The 9,575-nt window shown below is 34.6% G+C and overlaps 1 non-coding gene across 1 annotated transcript; it reads right to left on the minus strand.

Moving 5' to 3' along the window:
* Positions 1 to 8,882: 8,882 nt before the first annotated feature.
* On the minus strand, positions 8,883 to 8,966 carry TRNAL-CAA (transfer RNA leucine (anticodon CAA)). The gene has a single exon. It is a non-coding gene; the product is annotated as a tRNA-Leu (tRNA).
* Between the last annotated feature and the right edge of the window lie 609 nt (positions 8,967 to 9,575).

Here is a 9,575-nt window from a genome sequence, read left to right on the forward strand (position 1 = left end):
CAGTCAGCATTAGGGTTTTAAACCCTAAACTGAACTTTTTTCCACTTAGCCAGCATTAGGGTTTTAAACCCTAAACCAAGCTTTTCCATGCAATCAGCATTAGGGTTTTAAACCCTAAACTGAACTTTTTTCCTTTAGTCAGCATTAGGGTTTTAAACCCTAAACTGAACTTTTTTTTCCTTTAGTCAGCATTAGGGTTTTAAACCCTATGCTGAACTTTTCCATTCAGTCGGTTTAGGGTTTTAAAACCCTAAACTGAACTTTTCCCCAGTTGGTCGGTATTAGAGTTTTAACTCTAAACTGAACTTCTCCCAGCTAGTCAGTATTAGGGCTCCAACCCTGAACTAAGCATGCATATCCTCTTTCATCAATTTTATGAACTTCCTGGCGAATAATTCACGAAATTTTCCTAGTGAAACTGGGGCAAAAAATTTCGTTCGTTTGTTTTTTCCCACAGGTCTAACCTCGAGCCACACGGATCGAAATGACCCACGAGCTGAGTCTCAACTCAGAATCAAAGAAGAAAAAGACAAAAAGAAGATGTCCCGAGATATCGGAATAAATGGAAGGCGGATCGACTCCAACATTTGATTAAGGTCATGAACTCTGCCAGTCGCGTTTCACTCAGTATCCCAGAGATTAAACAAGTCGCCGCAACTCGCAAGCATCAAGATTCAGATCGAAGTCTCCAAGCACAATCAGCTAAGACCCAAGATCAAATCGCAAAAGAATCATAGATAGGAATCTTGTAACTAGCAGTTGACATGCATATAAGTATTTAGTTCAGTTTCAATTTTTCTTTGGTTGTAATAAGGCGGTCAGTAAAGCAGGTGACAACAGCAACAGCAGTAACAGCAAGCATTGCAATCCCATGGTAGTCCCAGCTACCGAAGCTTCTCGAACTACATTGACCTGATTCCTGTTTAGCCCAGGATATGTAGGAAATCTTTGAAGCAAAGATTCGGTCAGATCTTTCAAAACATGCTTCACACGGAGTAGTCCATAGGCAAAAATCGCTCATACCCGCTCACTTTATCTTTGCACAAAAACTCTTCGTGTTTCCGAACAAAGAGGGGCAGCTGTGAGCACATGATTTTTGTTTCGCGCGACAATCGCTCCAAAAGAAATAAAAAATGTGACAAATGGTCCTGCTGTACAGGTTTTGGATTTTGTGTGGCATATTCGTTAGTTAGCTGTAATCCCGTCCGTGTTTATTTTTAAAATAAATAAATAAAAAATGTGCATCTTTCGTTTTTATTTCTGTCATTAAGTGATGTTAGTATAATTAATGTCAATTGTATGTAAAATGTTGTTTATGGTTTTATATGGTATTATTTTGTAAATTAATTCAAAAGAAAAAAAATAATAAAAGAGAAGAAAGAATTCTCGGACTTGGGCCAGTCCAATTTTAAATAAATTGGCCCAAACAACTTAGCCCAAAACCCGTGCTTGCCCCGGTCCAGACCAGCCTACTTTAAGAACGTCCAAACGACGCTGTTTTAATCCAGTCTGATCTGGGCCGTTGATCTCAGATTGATCAACGGCCAAGATCACTTCCCCATAACCCACTGATGAACCCGACCCATTCCACCCGGACTGACCCAACCCCCTCTAGTTTTGAAACGACACTGTTTCCTATTAGTTGAAGGATCCTGGCCCTTCATCGTGTCTCATCCGACGGCCAGGATCCGTTTATCCACTCCATATATAAGCTCCCACCCGTACCCTGCCCCCTATCCAATACCCCAGCTTCATCATCTTCACAAGAACCCCAAACCCTAGAGCCGCCCCCATCTCCCTTCACCAGAAACCCGACGGCATGAACGCCGGTGACCTCCGCCTGAACACCATAGAACCCCCTCACCGCCCTGAACATTGATCTGTTGGCCGTTTAGTTCGAATCCCTTCCCACCTTCTCGAATCTTCATTTGAAGATTCGAGTCGGAACCCGATTTACACCAATCGACCTCAACTTCACACCAGACAGTCCCCAGACCCCCCTCGTGACCAAACCATGCTTGGTTTGGTCCGAATCTAACCAGGGAAACACGAATCCCAGATCTGATTCTTTGAACCCTAGGTTTCCTCGTGCCTGTTCCGTATCAGTTTAAGCCGAAGAGATTAAGGTCTAACGGACCTTAATCGAAGTGTTTCTCATCTGAGAAACACTTCGATTAAAGTCCGTTCAGCCTTAAGAAAGGCCTGTTCGAATCCAAACTGAGGCTCTTTGATTTTTCGGGATTTAAGGTGAGTTTTGTTTTCTTTTTTATTATTCCATGTGCTGAGTAAAGGTCTGTTCATGTTTTGTTTTAATTCGTGTTTTTGAATTTTACCAACTGAGTCATGTCCACCTTGCCTGAACCTCTGTGTTTGATTGAGTCTTTCCTCTACTTGTTACTGATAATGTGTATATGTGTATGTGCTGTGCGAACAATTGAACTTCAAATTTTGACTGATCAACTGATTCCTCGAGTACAATTTGGCTTAGTCAGTACAATTCAAATCATGTGTTCGATAATGTTAAATGTCTGATTTTGGCTTCGATTGTATGTGTTTTAACTAGTATAGTCGAATCGATATACGTCGTCAATTGGTTTCATGTTAGAATGGTAGCAATTTGACTCAGGGTTTTGTAATTTACTGAAGCATTGTTGAATCAGATTAATGTTGTTGCCACTCGGTATTAATTTGTTTAGCCAAATCAGAAAGACATTTAAAGGATTGATTTATTAGCTAGGTTTCAGATTTTAATTTAGTTGATAGCATTGTTTACTCATCTCTCAGCCTTGGGCAGCATGTGCATTACAAAGTAATGGACAGCATGTGCTGTCAGAATACATTCTGCTGCCCATATTCTGCTTTAGTTTCAGAAATAATAAGCATTACTCAAAAGGTAAGCCTACCAAGGGAATATCATGGGGTTGTGTTCTTATTTAAATAGTGAGTGGAAACTGAAAAGGGGTAGCATATGGGAGGGTGTTCTAATTGTCTAAACAGGCTGTTAAAGGGTTGATTTTAGGTTTATAAAAGAGGAGACTTCCATCAGTTTTAGGGGGACATGAGATAGATCCGATAGGAGAGAGCAAAATACATACACATACACACATAGACAGGCATACAGACCTTAAGATAGACATAGATACACACACACAGACAGAGAAAAAGAGAATACACACAGAAAACTTAGTTTGGAGATTGAGAGTTGAAGTTCTGAAAAACAGAAAACTGGAAAAGAACTCTGTTTGATAACACAGACAGACAAAACTAGAAATTGCATTCTTCTTGCTGTCTTGATTTCAATGGTCTTGACCTGTTTGTCCAATACTGATTTCTTCTAAATCCAACTGAGTCTACTGGTTGTTTGTTGGTTTACTCTGGGATTTGGTCTAGCTGGGATATTGATTCTATTCCAATTATTTTGCTTGTTGCTGCTGCTGTTATTCTGTTTCTTGCTGCTGCTGATTTCCCTATCTTCTTCCTCTTCTCCTTTGCATTTTCAGTATTTCCAGGTACACATCTCGAGTCTCACATTGGTGTAGCTGAAAGTAACATTGAAAATCATGAATAGAAAGTTTGAAGGAGTTATAATCACCCGCTATTTACTGACTGCCTTTTCATAAATGTTGTTAAGTTGTGTAAATTTTAGTTTATAGCTAATAGAGAATACATTAGTAAGGTTGTACTTAATTAAAGTTAATGTTAATTTGAAACTGTGGTATTTGATTCGTTTAGTAGCATACAGGATGTAAATATAATTCATGGAATGTGAAACTATTTAGTACGATTGTTAAAATTAAATTCACTCTTTCAGCATGCTTTGAATAAGTAGGGGCGAGTGGCTTTTAAATCTAACCAAATATGATATAGTTTTGAATCACCCAGTTCGATTTCCTTTAGGCAGTTTATAGGATTAGTTTTGAATAATGTTAGTTTAAATTAATCAAAGAATAGTTAATCTGTTTTGATATTATGGTGTGTCAATCTCACGTTTTAGTATTATTGAATAATAGAATATAGAATGAAAGCAGTTTTTCTTTGTACAAACTCGGTCGCAATTTTCCATTCGCATTAGCCGTAAACTAATAATTAATAAGTTACGTTTTTAGCATGTAATTAATTAAGAGATTTTCTTTTATTTTAGAGACGAACTTAATAGGAAAATATAGTCACTGTAGGTTTATCCTTTTAAATAAAAATGAGACGAGCCTCGACAAACAAAAATGCACAAGCTGCGGGGCCCTCTAAATGTATATATTAAAATACTTAGAATTCGGGACAGGCCGTTTAGCGAATTTTACGGCCTTCCCAAAATAACAATACGCTAGTTGCTTTAGGCGCACCTTTAATAATTTAACCTTCTTAAACACGGGTGCACATTGATGTGACCCAAATCCGAATCTCAACGGAGTCAAAATGTGTCGACGACCACGGGTGCATTGATTGTGACGTGGTTCGAGATGCATTTTCACGACGTTGCAATTCTATAAAAATAAATGATAATAATAAAAGCGGTTTAAACTTAATAAAAGCACATAAGTCACAACATGTATTTAAATCAGATATTTAGCCATTATAACAATTTAAGCGACCGTGCTAGAACCACGGGATTCGAGGGTGCCTAACACCTTCCCTCGGGTCAACAGAATTCCTTACTTAGAATTTCTGGTTCGCAGACTTCATTTGGAAAAGTCGAAAATTTCCTCGATTTGGGATTCAAGATAAACCGGTGACTTGGGACACCAAAAGCCAAACCTTTCCCAAGTGGCGACTCTGAATTAAATAAATAATCTCATTTCGAATATTGTCACTTAAATTGGAAAAACTCCCCTCGCGCATTTACCCTTCGGGGCCGGGCGCGCAAAAAGGAGGTGTGACACAAGATAGACAACTTCTTCTCCCTCCTCAACTTGAGTGTAAGACACAAAGTCTTTTTTGTTAGCACATATGTGCCTAGTGGCACCAGAATCTAACACCCAATCTTTCACATTAGCTACAAGGTTCACTTAGGAAACAACCGCAACAATTAGATCATCCACTTTGGCTTCAGTCAAATTTACTTTAGCCTTAGTGGGATTGTCATTCCCAACCCTTTTTCGACATTGAGCAATATAGTGGCCAGATTTTCCACTTACAAAGCAGTTGCTTTTTTCCTTGAAGGTTTGATTGTTGGTTTTGGGCTTATAACCATTTCTTTCGTCATACCTGTTACTTGATTTTCTCTTACGATTGTTCTCCTCCAAGGCTGCTTCTAGTAGCAATTTCTTTTCCTTTGTATACAACAACGTGCTTGCGGTTAAAATTATCTCCACCAAAAATAGCAACAGAAACAGTTGGTGCAGCAGGAGTAGTAGCATCGACAGCAACATTAGCAACGTTATTCTCCATAATAACAACGTAAAATATCCTTAAGATTGTTGGAAAAAATTGGATGATTATGGAGAATAAAAGGTTTAGCTTGAGGCGTGTCAAAGACACTATCCTTAAGGATATTTCCCCCACACCGAGATGAATAATATTAGGCATATCCCCTAGGATTCAACAAGCTCTTCTAGTATAACTAGGAGCATAAACAACAAAGATTTATGAGAAGAAAACCCAGCATAAAAGTATAACTAGGAGCATAAACAACAAAGATTTATGAGAAGAAAACCCAGCATAATAGAAAAAGGAAGAAAAGTTTTAACTTTCTTCACACTAGTACCATGAACACTAACAAATAGCTTTATTTATAGTCCAAGAGGATGTACATCTGAAATGAAGAAACGGTAAAATTCTTTGAGAATTCAATACTAAGAAATCAATAAGAAACGTTAAGAATTCAATAACAAGATCATTTAACGTTAAGAATTCAATAACAAGATCTGAAATGATGAGACTTTAAAATTCATTAAAAATTCAATTCCAAAACCGAAGCAATTATAACGATTCCTTTTAACTTTTAAAGGAAATGATTATCATATTTAATGCTAGCAAACGGACAAAGACCAACTTTGGTCAATTTCAACCTTACAAAATTATAATTGATTTTAATACTCATTTAATGTTAATAAATATTATATTCAAAATTATTCTAATTTATTGTCAATTTGAATATTCTTTTTGAGATAGTAAAAATATTATTTATTTTTTAACATTAAGATGGTAGAAAAACAATTATGGGTTATAGGTCCATTATCATAAATGATTCCACTCGAAAAAAGGAGATTATGGGAGCTGCACCTATTAATTCCAAATGAAATTATTAGAAAAGAAAGAAGTAGAAAAAAGAGAATGCATAACATAGCTAAGTGAGTCCTTTAAGAACTTTCATATCCAGTAGAACAAATTAACAATGTTGGCTTTAGGCAAGTTCGGTTGGTACCTGCTCAAAATTCAATACGTTACATAAAAAAGTATTTTAGATAATGAAACAGGCAAAGTAATTTTAGAGATTACAAGAAGAAGCCATAAAAAAAGAGTGTTGGTTGGCAAAAGGATGAAAAAATTTCACCTAAGTTTGAGCGACATTCATCTTTATCTCTCTCCAAATATAGAAACTCCTCATTGGTATGCGCATTATACATTAGTAGGACATATATCGAATGCACACATAGATCTCTATAAAGACTTCTACCGTTCTCCTTATTTATGATAAATCTAAATAGTCTCTCAGACTCTTCAAAGTTCAAAGTGAAGAGATTGTTATACATAACCATCATACGGTAGCAAAACAGTCTTTCTTCAATGCCCTTACTCACCTTCTACTTCATTTCTTTTAATAATCAAAGTCAAATTCTTTTTGTGTGGGGTGAAGGAGATAATGGAACTCAGATCTGATCAATATGTAGAGATGAGAATCAAAATTCAATGAGGATATTACAAGGAAAAGAGAAGAGGAACCAATACTAGTTCAAAGGGAAATATATTATGGTTTGCGTTGTAAGCAAGGATTAGAAGAAATAGGCCCATACATTAATACTCACAACTGTTGTATTAATTCAATTAAGGAAGAAGAAAACAGAAACAATACAAGGAAATTAGAGAGATTTCAGGAGAGCAATGGAGTAATAAATAAAGGGATTTTTGCATTCTTATATACAATTTGAAACTTTATTACTTTAATGTCTATATTTAGCTAATTACCCGGCATAAACAAGTTTTGTTTATAAAATATATACAATCCACCTTAAAGGGTCCCCAAATTCATTATTTGTACATTCAATCAAGGGATTTAGTTACACCATTTTCCTTTTTTTCCTCCTCTCTCCCCTTTCTCTCCGGATCTTCTATTATTTTAAACTATTTCACTCTTCTCTATTCTTAAAAGGTTTGACGCCATTTGTAACGCTTTTCCACTGGGACGCACCACAAACCCTTGAGGAGGAATATGAAGGGTTTCTCAGTTCCAAAATAGCGCAAGAGTCAAGACGTTAAAGTATTCGAGCAGAAATAAAATGACGTCAAATGTGATTTAGAATTTAAAAATTACTATTCCTAACAATTAGAAAAACTGCACTTCTTAATCTAAGGGGGTTCTGTGCATGTCCTGTTGAAATAACTTTAGACTTCAGAGCATTAAATTGTATAATCAAATCTTTTTTCTTTGTGTAAACGGATGCGGCTTTACACTTTGCTCAGTTAAGTTATCCTTACATTTGGTAAATGCTTATATTTACTCACGCAGTTAACAACTTGTTTGGAGGGTTGTTACGCAACGTTTCATAATGTATCGTATCGCACTGTATCGTTTGATAAATACATTATTTGGATAGATTGTGTCGTTTGTCATCGTTTCATGATATCACGCACCAGCAATATGAAGAATAAACTTGCAATATTATAAAGAAAAATTATGATACAAGGTAAAATTACTATATAAAAAAGTAGGGCAAATGCTAAAATAAAATAATTTAATAATAATAAAAGTTGAGATTGAGAGAAAAAGACAAGGTAACGATGCAACCACACCAAATCGGTCGTTATATAAAGTGGCACATTGCGTCGTTATGTAACGACGTATTTAACGATACGATACAATAAAATTTAAGTAACAATCAAAACAAACATTGTATTTAAAGTAACAATACGAAACGATACAATGGGTAACAACCATCCAAACAAGTTGTAAGAGTATGCTTATACTTAAATACAATTTGTATGCAAATTTTATACAATATGTATTTTGTATATTTTGTATCTTATTTATACATATTAAAAATAATTTTCATATAACTAATTATATATTATACAACTTATCTACGATTTATCTACAACTTATCTACAATTTTCATACATTATTTCTACCCAGTTAAATACAAGTACAATAACATACAACTTAAATACAAATTTTATACAAATATGTCTTTTGTATATTTTGTATCTGATTTATACATAGTAAAAATAAATTTTATACAACTAATTATATATTATACAACTTATCTACAATTTTCGTATATTATTTCTACTCAATTATATATAACTACAATATCATACAACTTAAATATAATTTTTATACAATGTTGTTCAACTTTAATACAATAGTTAAATGAATAAAAGAAAAATAAATAAATAATAGAATACAATTTTACTACAATTTCTGCAATATAATGTATGTCATGTCGTCTTCTTCTTCGAGTTTCAATCTGAAATTCAGCCAAAACAAAGTCTAATCTTCACCAAAAACCCTCAAAATTGAGATATAAACTCCAAACATATTCCCAATTATTTGCATCAACACCCAATCCAAACAAATAATGATTTTTGAAAACCTAAAAATTTGAATTCAAAGCTTTTTAATGGTTGTCCATTTGCTTTATATTATTGAAATTTGGGATTGAGAGATAGAGAGACGTAGAGAGAATTCTTAATTGATACGGAAAATAAAAGAAAAGGTGCGTTAAAATTGTCAGAAGTGGGATTTGAACCCACGCCCTCTCACGAGGACCAGAACTTGAGTCTGGCGCCTTAGACCACTCGGCCATCCTGACATGTTTGCATGTAGCTTTGTTATGTATGATATCACTTTCCTTCCCATCCAACCTTTTGGATTTAATTTAAAGTATATATGTCATTTTTATCCTCAATACTTTCTAACATGCTGAACTAGATAGGATATATAGTATTTTTCATGGTAATACATAGTAAACATGTAATCCGTCAATTTAAAAAATTTAATATTTTTGGAATAATGTGAAAGTATAACTAAAATGAAACATTAAACAAACAATTAAAAACTAAGTTTGTTAAAAAACATTACATCAAAATTCATTGTAGTGGATTTAGAGTCCATTTAGATTAGCTGATTTGAAGTAGCTGATAAGCATTAGGTGTCGAAAAGCACTTTTAAAAGTCTGTTTAGATTAGCTGATTTGAAGTAGCTGATAAGCATTAGGTGTTTAAAAGTACTTTTAAGTGCTGAAACTGATTTAATAAATAAGCAGTTACGTGTTTGGATACAAGTGCTGAAATTGATAATAAGATACTGTAGTATTTGACAAAAAAATGCTGATAAGCTCTTTTTATGTTAAAATGACTTAACCTTAAAACTGTTTACACTTATAAGAGCGTAATTTCTTCAAAATTTTAGATTCCAGATC

The sequence above is a fragment of the Nicotiana sylvestris genome, chromosome 1 (genome assembly GCF_000393655.2).
Source record: "Nicotiana sylvestris chromosome 1, ASM39365v2, whole genome shotgun sequence".
Taxonomy (NCBI): Eukaryota; Viridiplantae; Streptophyta; class Magnoliopsida; order Solanales; family Solanaceae; genus Nicotiana; species Nicotiana sylvestris.